This window comes from Canis lupus, chromosome 34 (assembly GCF_003254725.2).
Source record: "Canis lupus dingo isolate Sandy chromosome 34, ASM325472v2, whole genome shotgun sequence".
In the NCBI taxonomy this organism is placed as follows: domain Eukaryota; kingdom Metazoa; phylum Chordata; class Mammalia; order Carnivora; family Canidae; genus Canis; species Canis lupus.
In genome coordinates, this window is record NC_064276.1 from 11,079,989 (window position 1) to 11,094,640 (window position 14,652).

Sequence of the window (14,652 nt, forward strand, 5' to 3'; positions counted from 1 at the left end):
GAGCTCTTGGAGGGTAGACACCCACCCAGGTGGCGATGCAGTCACAGGACACAGACTTAATTTATCAAGAGGCCTCAGTGATTGGGAACAGAGAGGGCCTCTGCCAGAGCAGGGCTCAGGAACAGAGACGTGAGGACATGTGGGACCCCCAGTGAACAGCCAAGACTTCCGTGCTCCCTTCCTGCAAAGGAAGCACATTAAAGCTCTATTTCTCGACAGCCTTTAGTACCATGACAGACTGCCGTGCTGACCCCACAGCTCACTTTCTTTTCTTTTTTCTTTTTTTTTTAATCCTTATTTATTTATGATAGTCACAGAGAGAGAGAGAGAGAGAGAGAGAGAGGCAGAGACACAGGCAGAGGGAGAAGCAGGCCCCATGCACCGGGAGCCCGACGTGGGATTCGATTCCTGGTCTCCAGGATCGCGCCCTGGGCCAAAGGCAGGTGCCAAACCGCTGCACCACCCAGGGATCCCCTAGCTTTCTTTTCTTATTCTAAAAGAAATTGGAATGTTTTAGAGGACCCCTGAAAGTGTCATGGGGCCCAGCCCCAGCGTGTCCAGTGGGTAAGTTGGTCTGGTCACCACGGGCTCACCAACAGCAGCACTGGTGTGACTGGGAAAGGACAGGCCCATGGAGGGCCCGGAGAGGTGGGCAAGCAGCTGGGTGCCCCGGACCTGCCGGCCAGGCCAGAGATGACAGACCTGTGACCCAAAGTTGCCGTGGGGAGCCTGTGAAGGATTTTGCCTGCTTTTTTAGTCACATTACCTATTGCACACATCGACCTACATGAAGGTTCCTAAAACCTGGTGATTCCAAAATGCCAAATTCAACTAAGTTTTCACAGAGGTCCCCAAAGTAGAAAAAAATTTCAAAACGCATAGATGCTCCAGGGATGTTAAAAAGTCAGAAAAATGAGCAAAGAACTTGAACAGATCCTTGAAAAGAGATAGTTGATGGATGCCTAATAAGCTGTCACCCTTGGAGCCATCAGCAGCGCATGGAGGAGAGCACTGCCCACGGCGGGTCCGGGAGCCCGACACAGCCCCGTGCGGCCTCCACCCTGCGTACAGGGAGCCCCTTGGCAGGGCCAAAAGCGAAACACACGCCTGTGTGTGACGGCGCCGTCCTGGGGCAGGGTGAGGGCCTGTTAGTTCCCTGGTGCTGCGCTACCAGACCTCCCCGAAGCTGGAAGCCCCAAATAACACACGCTCATCCCCTGAGAGTTCTGGAGGCCGGAGTCTGGAATCTGTGTGTGTCGGAGGCCCGGTCCTCCTGAAGTCCAAGGGGAAATGTGCTGCAGGCATCTCTCCAGCTTCCGGAGGCAGCCTTGGGCGTGTAGACGCCGAGCCCTGTGTCCACCGCCCTGTTCCTGTGGGTGCCTTCACACGGCATTCTGCGCCCCTTCTCACAAGGACTCCACTCATGGGGGAATTGGGGCTCACCACACTCCAGTGTGACCGCGTCTTAACCTGTGACATCTGAGAGGATGTACATTGTACATATTTCCAAATAAGGTCACATTCTAGAGTTTGCAAAAGGACTTGCGTTTGGGAGGACTCTCCGCAGCGCCACTCAGACAACCCAGGGCAAACTGCCCGTCTCGAGAGCCTCAGCTGAAGCCCATCTGCAAAGCCCCTTACCATGTAAGGGGACACACAGGCTCCCAGACCAGGACACGGACATCTTTGGGGGCCACCATTCCCACCACCACACAGTATATGCCCAACAAAAACGTAATGACTCCAGCAACAGATGTGCTGGAAAGTCCATCGCAGCACCATTGTTCAGCCAGAAGCAGGAACTCGAGCGCTCATCCCCAGCAGAGGGGTGGCTGCGGCTCACTCCCGCAGCAGGGGGCCATCTGGGATCACCTGGCTTGAAAGAAGACTCTGGTGAACGGAGTATCACACAAAAGCCAGAGCAAAGGAGCAAACACTGTATGACACCACGTGTGTGCTATCTGACTCCGCGGGAGACACAAGCGAAGGGAAAGCTCAGCAATGATGACAGGGCTCAGGATGATAGTTGTGCCTCCCAAGACTGGGAGGGAGCATGGCGATTTCTGGGGTGCCAGCGACCTTCTGTGACTTTACCTGGCTACCAGCTTCAGGGGTGCACAACACTATTTATAAAGTAAACCCCAAAAGATGGCACTGGCCTTCCCCTATGGGCACCGGGTGGTCTGTCCCCATCCCCGAACCCTCGTTGACTCCAGCCTGGCCCATCACTGAGCTCCTCATCTCCCTGCATTGAACCGAAGCAGGTCTGGTGGCTCCTGGGGCCAGGCGGCCTGTCCCCCATGTCGGCTCCCCCGGGACTCACTGGTCTGGAGCAGCCTCCGGCCGATCCTCCCCAGTGAGTCCTGGGCTGACTGCAGGCCGCGGGGCTGACAAGTCTTTGGGACACAGAGGAACGTTCTTACTAAAGCTTCCAGCCGTGGTCTGCCGACCCCTGTGTCCAGAGGTCTGTTTGTTCCTCTGTCCTTCTGTGGGCCTGTCCAGGCACCTGCGGGGGCCCAGCACCTACCTGCCCGGCCGCCTGCCCTCCCCGGGCTCTCCAGCTCCAGCGGCCGTGGGCCCCGTGCGGGTGGGAGGCGGCACCAGGGGGCGCTGTCGGCCGTCGGCGGCCCGCTGTCGCACTGAACCGCTGAGCCCTGCAGAGGGCGGTGGGCCTTCCAGAAACCACGCTGGCCCCGCGCTTGCCAGGCTTCTCTGGCCCCTTCTCTGGGGGCCCCGACCCTGCTGCCCCCTGCTGCCCCGGGGACGGAGCACGGAGCCCCACCCCAGAGGCTGGCCTCCCAGAGTCCTGCCCCTGCCGTGAAAAGTGAGGGGGACAGGCACCCCAGAAATCCTCCACTCTCGTGTGTTCTCCCTGCAACATACACACACCTGTGAACACACTCGCACACACACATGTGCATGCACAGACACATGCTTGCACGTGAGCACACACGAGCACGTACACACTCGATGCACGCACAACCACATAAGCCCACACACACATGCTTGCACATGAGCACACACAAGCATGTACACACTTGATGCACGCACAGTAACATAAGCCCGCACACACACATGCATACACACAGGTATGTGCACACACATGTTTGCACACACTTAGGTATGTGCACACTCGCTCACACACATACTGGAGGATGGGGCTCTGCTGGCAGATGGAGCTGGGCGAGGAAAGCCAGAGGAGGCAGCCCCCACTGGCGTCCTGTCCCTTGTCCCCTTGGCGTGGCCTCGACTGCAGGCAGGCTATTCCTGGAGCCTCGGAGGAAGAAGGCGCCAAGCCCCCGGCCCCTCCTGAGAGCCTGTGCGTCCTCACCGCGTGCAGCCTGGACGCTGTCCACTAGAGGGGAGTGTTGGCTGCGGCGCCGGGCCTGCAGCGCCTTAACTCCAGAACTGGAACCTGCGTTCCTGCCTGGAGAGGTGGGGACCCCGTCCATGCTTGCCCTCCCCAGTGACCACGTCCTGTCCCCCGTAACCTTCCAGTACATTCTTATTCAAAGGTGGCCTCTGCACATCCCAGCAGGCACACAGCTTCCCGGCCCCAGCTGACCGAATCTTAGGGCCATGTTAGGGATGAGGCTGGGGAGCCGCAGTGACCACGGGGAGCCTGGGGGGCCAGGAAGGGGCAGTACCAGGGGTCCTGCCTGTAGGGCTCCTCGTCCGAGGACAGGTGTTCTGACCGGCCACACTGTCCAGCTGTAGAGAGGAGTCAGTCACGGGATCAAGGCCCCAATGTCCCCGTGTCCCCGAGCACACAGTCCCCCTGCTCCTGCCCTCGTGCCCTCCAGGACTGTCGCTCCCTCTGCTTTGTCACTTCTCTTGAAATGTATCCTCCTTTGTCCAAAACACATAAATCCACCAAGGCTAGCCCTTTGGGGGCTTTGTCTTCTTTCCACAAAGCCACTTCTTGGGTGTGACAAGCTCTTGAGAAGTGTTTTCCTCGTGAAATGTGTCCCTTCTGCAGAGCAGAGGAAGGCGAGGTGGAGGGGCAAGGGCCCCAGCTGGGTGGGGGTCCACTCTCGCTAGGGGCAGTGGCTCTGGGGGGTCGGCGGCCAGCTGAGCTGACACCCGTGCCCCCCTCCCGAGGACCCACTGGCCCTGCCCGGCGTGCCGTGTCTGCACACACGGGGTTCATGTGGTCAGAGAGCCCACATGAGAAATAACTGAGAAACGGGGATTAGGTTGAAAATGTCTCGGTGAACAGCATGATTAACATCTTCACGTATTTTTTTTCCTAACTTTCCACTTACATAAAACGTTCAGCACAAGATTGGAATGAAGCTGTTTTCTAACTCAAATATATTTTCAGACTCTGCATTAACTCTAACATGGTGCCAATCCCAGTTATTGGAGTGTCTTCAGAAACACCGTTTGTAATGCTCGACAAATGTGACAGGACGTGGATTTGCCAAGATTTATTGAGCGACTTGCACGAGGTTTGTGACGTGTGCGCCCTGGGTGGTCCCGCTGCAGTGACATCTCAGTGCTCGGCGGGGCTCGCTGTCCACTCACCACACAAACTAGGGGTCGGCCAGCGAGCAGGTGCTGTAGGCTTGGCGGCCCATGTGGTCTCCGTCTCCTGCTCCGGTTTTGGCCTAACAAGCCTTTGAAACGGCAAGGTATTCTTGGGTCCTGGGCCCTCGGCGGCTGCAGGTGTGTCTCCACACTGCCCACCCCCAGGCCGTCCTCAGGCAGACGTTCCCAGCAGGCCATACGTAGGCACATTCGAGGCTTCTGTACTTTTGCCAAGTTCCTTCCAGCAAAGAGTACGGGCATGTGGACTCTTACCTGCAGCTGACACAGCCTTTGCTCAAGGACTTGCAGCACTCTGCTGACGTGTTACTAACTCCCAAGGAGAAGCAGGTGCCATCTGAGGTCTCTGTAGGTGGCGGTGACCCCACGGGCACGTTCTGGCGAGAAGGGTGACGTGCGGCCACCTCGTTTATGAGCCCTCTGTCTGCCCCTCCCCCACGGTGTGCCCGCAGTTCCAGGCTCCGCTGGCCTGCCTTCGTTTCACTCCAGTATTTCTTGAATTGTCAAAGGTTCCAGCATCTGTTGTTAAATCCAAGAGTTTTCATCTCCGTCTTTCTCTCTGACCTCGGGTGTCTAAAGAAGCTCCTGGGGTGGGTTTGGGCGCCCAGGGGGGAGCCTAAGCACCCCGCCGAAACTCCAGAGGGAACGCAGATTCTCACCTGTTTTGCAGGGCAAAGGGTTTCCATAGTAAAGATCAAACCAAAGCGAAGCTTCCTGACCCACGGCACGTAGCAACGTTTGTCCATGTGTCATGTCTGCATGTGTGCACTGACCCCTCCACCACCGCACACATGCTCCAGGCTCCGGGCCAGGAAGCCTGGGGGTGTCAGAGGGTGCAGGGCCAGCAGGCCCACCCACCCTGATTCTGACCTACCAGGCCAAGGAGAGTGGATGCAGAGTTGGGGTTTGGGGCAGGGGTGCCAGGCTGGGGTCCCTAGGACCTGATCTCCCATAGGGGTGGCTTTGTCAGGGCCGAGCCAGGCAGGCCGTGAGTCCATCCGCATGGTACAGGATACTTCAGCTGCTGGCAGGCCAGGAGAAGGGTCTCAAACACCCATTTTCAGCAACCCCTTTACACGGGGTTTGATGACTTTTGCTATTTTAACACAATTTCTCATAAAATCCACTTTCAACCACAGGAGAGATGAGCAAATGAGCTAAGCTGAGATGAGGGTGGCCCCTAGTTCCCAGTGAACCCCTGCCCCCTGGCTTCGATGCAGCCAGCCTCCTGGGTGGGAAACCTAGTCTCAGCCCGCTGTTCACCTCTGGGTGCCTGACCCCGGACATGGAGCAGCCTTATTTATGGAGCTTTTTCCTTCTGCCGCCCACCCCCTCACTCCCAACAGTTCCTAAAGAAGCCCTACTCACCGCTCTCCCCTCCAGAGTCCTGTCCAGCCCGGTGACCAGCCCCCAGATGATTGCCCGGGCACACTGGTCACCCCACAGGAAGGCTTGGAGTCTCCTGGATGGAGAGGCAGCCCTGCAGGGATAGACTCGCCCAGAGGAACAGGCTCTATGCAGCCAGAGTCCTGAGCTCCCTGGGACCCCAGGGCAGAGGCAAGCTCAGGGGAACAAGGTCACTGCTGCAGGCTGGCCTGCTGGCCTGTTTTCCAGGAAGGAGCAGAGATGGAACCACTTTTCACCCCTGATCCTGGGGCCGGGTGGTGGCGCTACAAGCAGAGCTTCCCCAGGGTCTCAAGAAGGTGAGTTCTGGGGTGGGGGTGGGGGGCTTCTGTGGCATCGATTTGAAGTCGAAATCAATTAGGACCATAAACCCTACAACTAAGGGAAAAATTAACTTTGAGGAGTGACAGCCAGTCATAACAGTTTAAGGCTTGCTTTAAATCTTAAACTTCCTCTCCAACACCCCATTCTAAACCTACACCTGAAAATGGTCAGGAGACGCACACGGAATGACAGAGATGCGCAGACACATCCTGCGAATTTGCGACTTACTAAATAGAATGAACAGCATGACCCCATTTAAAGATTTTTTTTAAAACCATTTTGGGGTGGGGGGGATACCTGGGTGGCTCAGCAGTTAAGCCTCTGCCTTCGGCCTAGGGTATTACCCTGGGGTTCCAGGATCGAGTCCCACGTCCGGCTCCCTGCATGGACCCTGCTCTTCTCTCTGCCTGTGCCTCTGCCTCTCTCTCTCTCTCTCTCTCTCTCTGTGTGTGTGTGTGTGTGTCTCATGAATAAACAAGTAAAATCTTTTTTAAAAAATTTTTTTAAATTAAAAAACATGATAAAACCATTTTTAAAAAAAAAATTAGTAAAATTAGTACCTGGTAATGTTCTCTGGGTAGGAGACTATGGATTCGTTCATCAATATAAACATGAATATAGGGGATCCTTGGGTGGCGCAGCAGTTTGGCGCCTGCCTTTGGCCCAGGGCGCGATCCTGGAGACCCGGGATCGAATCCCACATCGGGCTCCCGGTGCATGGAGCCTGCTTCTCCCTCTGCCTGTGTCTCTGCCTCTCTCTCTCTCTCTGTGACTATCATAAATAAATAAAAAATTAAAAAATAAAAAATAAAAAAAATAAACATGAATATATATATATATTCTCCAGGGTTTTTTGTACTACGAGTCATCTCAACAGAACCACCGCTCCCTGAGTCTCAGCGCCTACCGTGCAGGAGGATCCCCTCGTTTCCAGGGTGAACTGCTCCAGAGAGGCCCACCGGGGGGCTCTGGGCACCTGGGTTCCCCACCCCAGTGTGTTTCTTTGTGACTCTGGGAGATTTTCTTGGGGCTCCAGACCCCCCAAGCCCCCAGGGAGTGATGATGCAGACAAGCCTGCTTGTGAACTGTGAGCAGGTCAGCCCTGCCCCCCGGCAGCCTGGAGCCACGTCCACAGCTGCTGTGTCAGGACCACGGGGTCGCGAGGAAGGAGCCCAGGCCAGAGCTCCTGACTTGGGAGGCTGGTGCCTGGTGACTGGGGAGTCTGCTCACAGAAAACTCGTGTCTCCAGGCTCCTTGCTTCCCGTAGCTATCATGAAGCAAGAGCCAAGCAGGGACCCAGATTTGGTGTGTCCTCTTCTGACCCTTCTGCCCCGGGGCACCTGCCTACCCTCACTTCTCCGGAGAGTCAGGTTCCAGGACCCAGAGGCCAAGGGGTCATGAAGAGGCCTTGGAGAACCCATCCCGGCTGCTTTGCTCCTCTGAGGTCCATTTGCGTGTCGTGGGACAGAGCACACCAGACCTGTATGAGGGTGGATAAGGCGCATTCCCAGTGGGGGCGGGGAGAGGGGGCTTCAAGGAACCTGCCCGTGAGGATGCTGGGGTGGCGGGGGCAGTGATGGGGGCAGGGGGGATAGTCTTCAGCTGCCAGGGGCAGGACTTAGTGCTGAGGACCCGTGCCAGCCCAGTACCTCCTCCACAGGGCCCTCGGACAACTGGGGCTCGCTTCCCCCACCCTCAGGACCCCCGAGAGTGCACCTGAAAACCTCCTCTTTCTCAACATTCTCACAACCTGTGCTATGGGTTGAATTGTGTGCCCCAAACGCTGAAGTCCTATCTCCTGGAGACAAGGGCTTTGCAGAGGCAATCAGGTAAAGGGGAGGTCGTGAGGGCGGCACGGATCGCACAGGACTGGGGCGTCCCAAGAGCACACAGAGAGAAGGCAGAAGGAGCCCGCCATCTATACACCAGGGACGTGTAGTCTGTAGAAGGCAGGCTGGGGACGCCGCTCCTGACAGCTGACCTGGGACTTCCCACCTCCAGGAGATGTCCGCATAGGGGGCACCTGCCCTGAGCACGCTGTCCTGGCAGGCCCAGTGCACCAGTGGGGAACCCGGCGCCCCATCCAGAATGGTGCTCTCACTCCTGCCATCCTGCCAGAGCCGGACCCCCAGGGACAGCAGCCGGGCTGTGGCCATGCAGGCACCCCATCCACGTAACCACAGGGCTGACCTGAGCATGGATGGGACAACAGCAGAAGGTTCCAGCAGTTCCTTCCCAACTTGCACCCCTCAGGCCACCTTCCCTGCACTGCGACAGCCTGGGCCCAGTGCGGATGGGTTGCCTGCTGCCGACCACACCGTGGCCTCCTGCCCAGACTGTCCAGCCTCACCTTCAGGCCCCACCTTCAGCGCCTTAGTGAGGCTGGCCGCCTGGTGCTGGGTCCGGGGGCCTGAAGGGCGCATTAGCCCGCTACAGGGCTGGCCCCACCTTGAGTCTTCCGGGTTCACTTCACTTTGCTGAGCCGGTGATGCAGGCAGCAGGTGGGATGCACCCCTCCCGGGGCGGCACCAGGGGACCTGTCGATGGTCATCGGGGGTGATGCCTGCTTGCACCCACACGACAGTCTCCTCAGGCTTGTTAGGGGACCAGTGGGCCCTGGGGACCCCGCGTGTGCCCAACTCTGCTGAGGAGAACGAGCACCCTGTGGCCTGGCCTGAAGAGGACAAAGCGGGCATCCTGCTCACAGCTGCCATCTAAGGACCCTGGGCCTCCACCCTCCTGCCTGCAGTGGCCACCGCTCTAAGGGCTATCGAGGAGCCAGGGACAGGCTCAGAGCAAGGAACCAAGGGCTGCCGACAGCCAAACCAGTCAATGAGACCTGCATGAGGCCCAGCGTCCAGGTGCCCTCTGCCCAGACAGGTCCCTCCTGGCTCTGCATCCACGTGACAGACTAGGGATGAGTCGGCCCTGGCCAAATCCATCAGAGAGGGAGCACTCACAACCTGCAGGCATCCACTGTTCCTGAAGCCTGCAGGCACCGGGGCCTTACGTTGTCACGCTCCTCCTGTGTGTTGGCCACCACAGACGCCGGAGGCCAGCAGGGAGCATGACGCTGTCCTCACCATCATCGGGACATCTCTGTGGCAGGTCAAGCCCTATTCACAGACAGAAGTCCAACCCCGTGCTGATGGGGGCCCCAGGGTGCACAGGTGGGCCCCAGCATCAGCGGAGGCAAAGCCAGCTACTCCACAGCCTGCAGGATGCTCTCCCTACTGATTTAATTCACGCAGAGGCTGCTCCGAAATGGCCTTCTGACCTCGGAAGCATCCAGGACCCAAAAGCCAGAATAGCTCAGGAGGGGCCCCTTGAACATCATTGGATGACCCAGCCTGGCACCCAGGGGCAGGTGGACTCTCACCCAGGGCAGGGGTGAGGGTGAGGGGAGTGGCCCCGTGAGTCCCGGGAGCTCCCCCAACCACAGAGGTAAGAAGACATGGCCTCCCGCCTAAAAGCTCCAACAGAGAGGACGGGCCTGCACAAAACAGCTGTATCATCCAGAAACGGCAGCCAGGCAGGGACACTGGTGCCAGGAGAGCTGGGGGGGTCGGGATGCTGGGGTGCAGGAGGTGGAGCAGGGGCTGCTCTGCTGCTCTGGGCCACAGTGGGGATAGCAGACCCGGCCCAAGGGGGCCTTCTTCCTGCCTCCTCCCCGACCCAGTCCCCATCCTGGCCCAGGGGCAGCTCCGCCCCCTGGGACTGGGGGCCCAGGGCTTTGGCTGAGGTCCCATCAACCCTGAGGCCATAACTGAACATCCTGGGTCTTGTGGTCATAGAGAGCATGGTCCTGGGCCCGTGGTCCTCCGGCAGCAGCTCCTCATCTTAGGGTCACTGCCAGCAGAAACTGCTTCACAAAGGACGCAGAGACACAAGCCTGCCACACATCTGCCAGGGTTCAGACCCACCCAAGTGCTGGCAGGTGAGACACCCCCTGGGGGCCCACAATCCAGAGGGACTGAGGCCCCTGGGGCAGCACCTCCTCCTCCCTGTCGAGGGACAGATACATACAGTATGTCAGGGCTCCCATCCCCGGAGCTGGCTGTGTCCCCAGTGCTGGGGGCTGCATAAGTCACGGAGCTGCCTCGGGCTGCCCACCCTCCCCTGCGCCCTCTGGGGGCATGAGCACAACCTCAGAGGAGCCAGGGAGGCCTGCCGGCAGAGGGGGCATGCCTGGGCCCTGAGGGTCCAGGTGGGTGGGGGTTCTGGGGAGCTGAGGGGGATTTCCAGGGGCCAGCAGCCCCTCTCCCACACTGCTGTCCCGGGGTCATTGCTGAGACCCTCCCAGCAGATACTGATGGGCCACTGAATCAGGCCGAGTCACCACTGGCCTGGGCCGATCACAGCAGAGCATCATGGGGGGCCAACCTGGGGACACGTGTTACCCACCCCAGCAGGTTTGAGATGGAAGGAGGTTTGGGGCTGGGGAGGCAGGTGGGAGTTGATTCAGACACGGCGGGTGAGGGTGACCATCTGCAGGCCTTGCTGACCGCACCAGTCTGCTCTCCCCATCAGCCCAGAGCCGGCTGTGGCGCCTTGTCCCGCCCCCCTGGCTCCACACACGGTTCCTCTAAGGTCAGGAATCTCCCCGAGCAGAAAGCAGAACCGTGTGCTGACAGATTGAGGAACATGAGAGGGGACCAGATTTACCTACATCTGAGTGACCTGAATAGTTCAGCGGAAGCCAGAATTAAACAGAAGCACCACGCTGGGAAATGTAAGTACAGAACATCAGTGAAGCCCCGGAGGACCAGCGGCTTCCGGAGTTTCCACACAAGTCTGTACCTCTGCCCTCATCTTTAAAACTCCCACAGATCAACAAGAAACAGACAAGTCAGCAGAAGGTACGAACAAGTAACTCGAAGAAAGAGAAGGCCTGCAGGCCCAGGGAAACCTGCCCAACGGCACAAGCCTCCAGGCGCACATGCCACAGGACGAAGCTAGTGTGTCCATCAGAGTCCCCGGCCACCAGGAGGCACATGCCACAGGATGAGACCAACAGGGCACACACTGCACTGGGAAAGGCCGGGAACTTTTCTCTGAAAAGAGAGCTGGGGATAACCCATCGGGCAGGCGGTGGATATGTGCGAGCATCTGGGGAGCATAGAGGGGACAGATGCACTAGGACACAGAAGCTGAACGGACACAGCTGCCTATACAGACACAGATACAGGTGCAGGTGCAGGTATAGGTGTGGGTGCAGGAACAGGTGCAGGTGCAGGAACAGGTGCAGGTGCAGGTAAAGGTGCAAGTGCAGGCACAGGTACAGGTGCAGGTGTAGGTAGAGGTGCAGGTGCAGGCACAGGGTAGAGGTGCAGGTGCAGGTAGAGGTGCAGGTGCAGGTTGAGGTGCAGATGCAGGAACAGGTACAGGTGCAGGTGCAGGTAGTGGTGCAGGTGCAGATATAGATACAGGTAGAGGTACAGGTGCAGATACAGTTACAGGTGCAGGAACAGGTACAGGTAGAGGTGCAGGTGCAAGAACAGGTAGAGGTGCAGCTCAGGCATGGGCACCCCACCTCCAGGAAGGCTGGTAGAAGGGGGCAGGCCCAACGCCTACAGACCGAGGTGGGTGACTCCACCATAACATGGTCCTGTTCACCTGCGTGCTGGCAACGCCCTGAGTGTAGAGCACAGGCACAGCCCCGTGTGCAAAGTCTCGAAGCCACTGGTCCCCCAGGCCCTGCTCACACCAGCCCCCCAGGGTCTCTGGCCAAACCGATGGCACAGGGCTCTGCTCTGGGACAACGAGCAAGCAGACTTTCCCCAGGTCCACCTGCTGCCTGGGCCATCAGGCCAACCAGGGGAAACAGGGAAGGACTAGACTAGGGCCTCCAGGAGCCACCCTGGGGTCCCAGTGAGAGTGAGATCTCATGTCCTCTCCACCCCACAAATGAGGAGACATCACCAGCCCTCAGGCTGGTGAACACTTGCCTGCTCCTGCCAGGCCATCCGCCACTTCCCTCCAGGTGAAAATCCTCAGAAGAGCCATGGTGGGCACACTGTCACCTGGGTGATAGATGAGGCACTTGACACCGTTCACACCTCCCTCCCCCCCCGGGGGGCCTGATGCAGGTGCGCTGAATCCCCCGTGGGCTTCCTGTCTCCCTGGGAGCAGACTCTGCTGTTTTCTCTGAAGCACTCACGACGAGCACAGGAAAAAGCCAGTGTGTCCGTCAGAGTCCCCGGTCAAGAGGCAACAGGATGAATCCCCTAGAGATTCCTCGTAGGAGCCGGCTGAGGAGGCCGACGAGTCCTACTGCCCGCAGGCGGCACCCTGGAGCGCCCGGAGGGCCAGCGACGGGATCCAGTCTGAACGCCAGCGGGCTCCAGATGTTTCAACTCCAAAGGCCAGAAAGGACCAGTGTCCCAGGTCAAGGCAGGCAGGCAGGGGGAGCCCCATCTCACGCCTTGTGTGCCTTCACCTGACTGGATGAGGCCCACCCACACCGGGAAGCCCAATCTGCTTTATTCAGTCCACCGATTCAAATGCTAACCTCATCCAAAAACACCCTCATGGACACGTCCAGGATAATAACATATGGCCAAACATCTGGGTGCCCCATGGCTCAGTGGGGTCGACACAGGAAATCCACCATCACAAGAGCCCTTATTTCCTTCCCTCCTTCCTTCCTTCCTTTTTTATTTTTTTTATTTTATTTTTTATTTTTTGTATAGATTTCCACATGACTTTAATAAAGAAAACTTCTCTCACCTTCCGGCATAGAAGTTGTCCTCCTAACTGGAGTCACTTCTGGTTCTGGGGGAGATTCCAAGTGAGAGATGAAAGGCCGTGTCCCTACCCTATGCTGAGGAAGTTCGCGAATCCTCCAAGAAGTGGGAATCTCCTCACAATGTGAAGGTTCAGCCGCCGCTGGAGGCCGCAGGTGCGCCACCCGAGGCTGCTGGCCATCGAGGCACAGCTGCTCACAGCCGCTGACCCCAGGCACGGAGCACGAAGACAGAGAGTTCTCACTCAGGACACCCTCGCTGCTTGGCTCAGTCAGCAGGTTGTGAAAACATTTCCAAGAAATCTGTCCTTTATGTCATCATTTCCTTTATTACATGCCTTTGTCGTGGGTTATTCTGTTACACAACAGCACAGTCATTTTTCAGGTGCCGTTTATTTAAAAAAATAACAAAATAAAATCACATGAGGACAATTGAACCTAATAATAATATTTATAATTAGCATTTTTTAAATATTTTATTTATTTGAAAGACATAGAGCATGAGCAGGAGGGGCGGGGGCAGAGGCAGCAGCAGGGAGCCTGACGCGGGGCTTGACCCCAGAACCTGGATCATGACCTGAGCCAGAGGCAGACGCTTCACCGATGGAGCCCCCAGGCGCCCCCGAGAAGAGCACCAACTGTCCTTGCGCACAATGCCATTCAGCAGATGCTCATCAACAAGGGGCAGGGCCTGCGGACAGTGGGTTGTGGGGCCTTCACACCCTCAGTGGCCACACCGCCTGTTCTGCTCCCTTCTTGCGCGGCCTTCGATGTCTGCCTTGAGCTGACGACACGCAGTGTGGCTCCCCAGGAAGGATGACCAGAGTTCAGTGGCTCCAGGTGAATAAAGCTGCGGACAACAGAGCCTCCCCCCTTCCCTCGACAACCCTCTCAGCCAAAACCTTTGTCCCAACAAAATCCTAAGCAGCAGTGTGGCACGGCTGTGACCAGCCCCAGGAGATCCAAAATCAGTGAAAATCAACACAAATATGAGCAGAGCTGTTGGGTGAACTGAGAGATCCCGGGCCCCACCTCCTGCCCCCTGGGGTCACTGGAGGGCTTTCGGGAACAGGAAACCCAAGCTGGGTGCACCCCAGGCCCTGGCAGCCCAGGGATCCCAAGACCTGGGAGCCAGAGGCCAGCCGGCATTGTGGCTCAGAGACAACAGAGCTGCGAGAAGACGAGAAGACACGCTGATGGGCCAGATCCCCCCCACGTGGAAGCTCCCACGCAACCGTCTTCATGACATCAGGGACCCTCTCAGCTGGGGTGGAGCAGCCCCAGCATCACCGGGGGGCCCAGGCCAGGCAAGGATGGCTCAGCCAGAGATGCAGCAGGGGAGAACCCGCCGGGAGACTGAGGCCTCGCGAGTCCCTGCTTCCAGGAGCCGCCGGGGCAGCCGTCCTGGGGTCCCTGCACGGCTGCTGCTAAGGGCTGAAACCTCATCATGTTGCACCTGGGTCAAAGTCTTATTTGTCTACACGTTCTGGTTTCTTGGGTGTTTTAGTGTTTCAGTGAAAAAGTAGAAAGGAAAAATGCTCATTAGCTTGAATCAGGTGAGAAAGTGTTGACACAGCGTTTCCCTGGTTACCCAAAGTCCTTTGTCTCTCAGATGTGTTTGCCCAGCCACT

At 57.9% G+C, this 14,652-nt stretch overlaps 1 long non-coding RNA gene across 3 annotated transcripts; it reads right to left on the reverse strand.

Moving 5' to 3' along the window:
- Positions 1–312: 312 nt before the first annotated feature.
- Positions 313–13,289, reverse strand: LOC112662777 (uncharacterized). Of its 3 annotated transcripts, XR_003138819.3 has the most exons (4): positions 13,006–13,289; positions 7,625–7,756; positions 6,837–7,048; positions 313–5,207 (listed from the first exon to the last, which is right to left on the reverse strand). It is a non-coding gene; the product is annotated as an uncharacterized LOC112662777 (long non-coding RNA). The 3 variants fall into 3 exon arrangements; XR_003138820.3 differs by lacking the exon at positions 7,625–7,756; XR_004812061.2 differs by lacking the exons at positions 6,837–7,048; positions 7,625–7,756.
- Between the last annotated feature and the right edge of the window lie 1,363 nt (positions 13,290–14,652).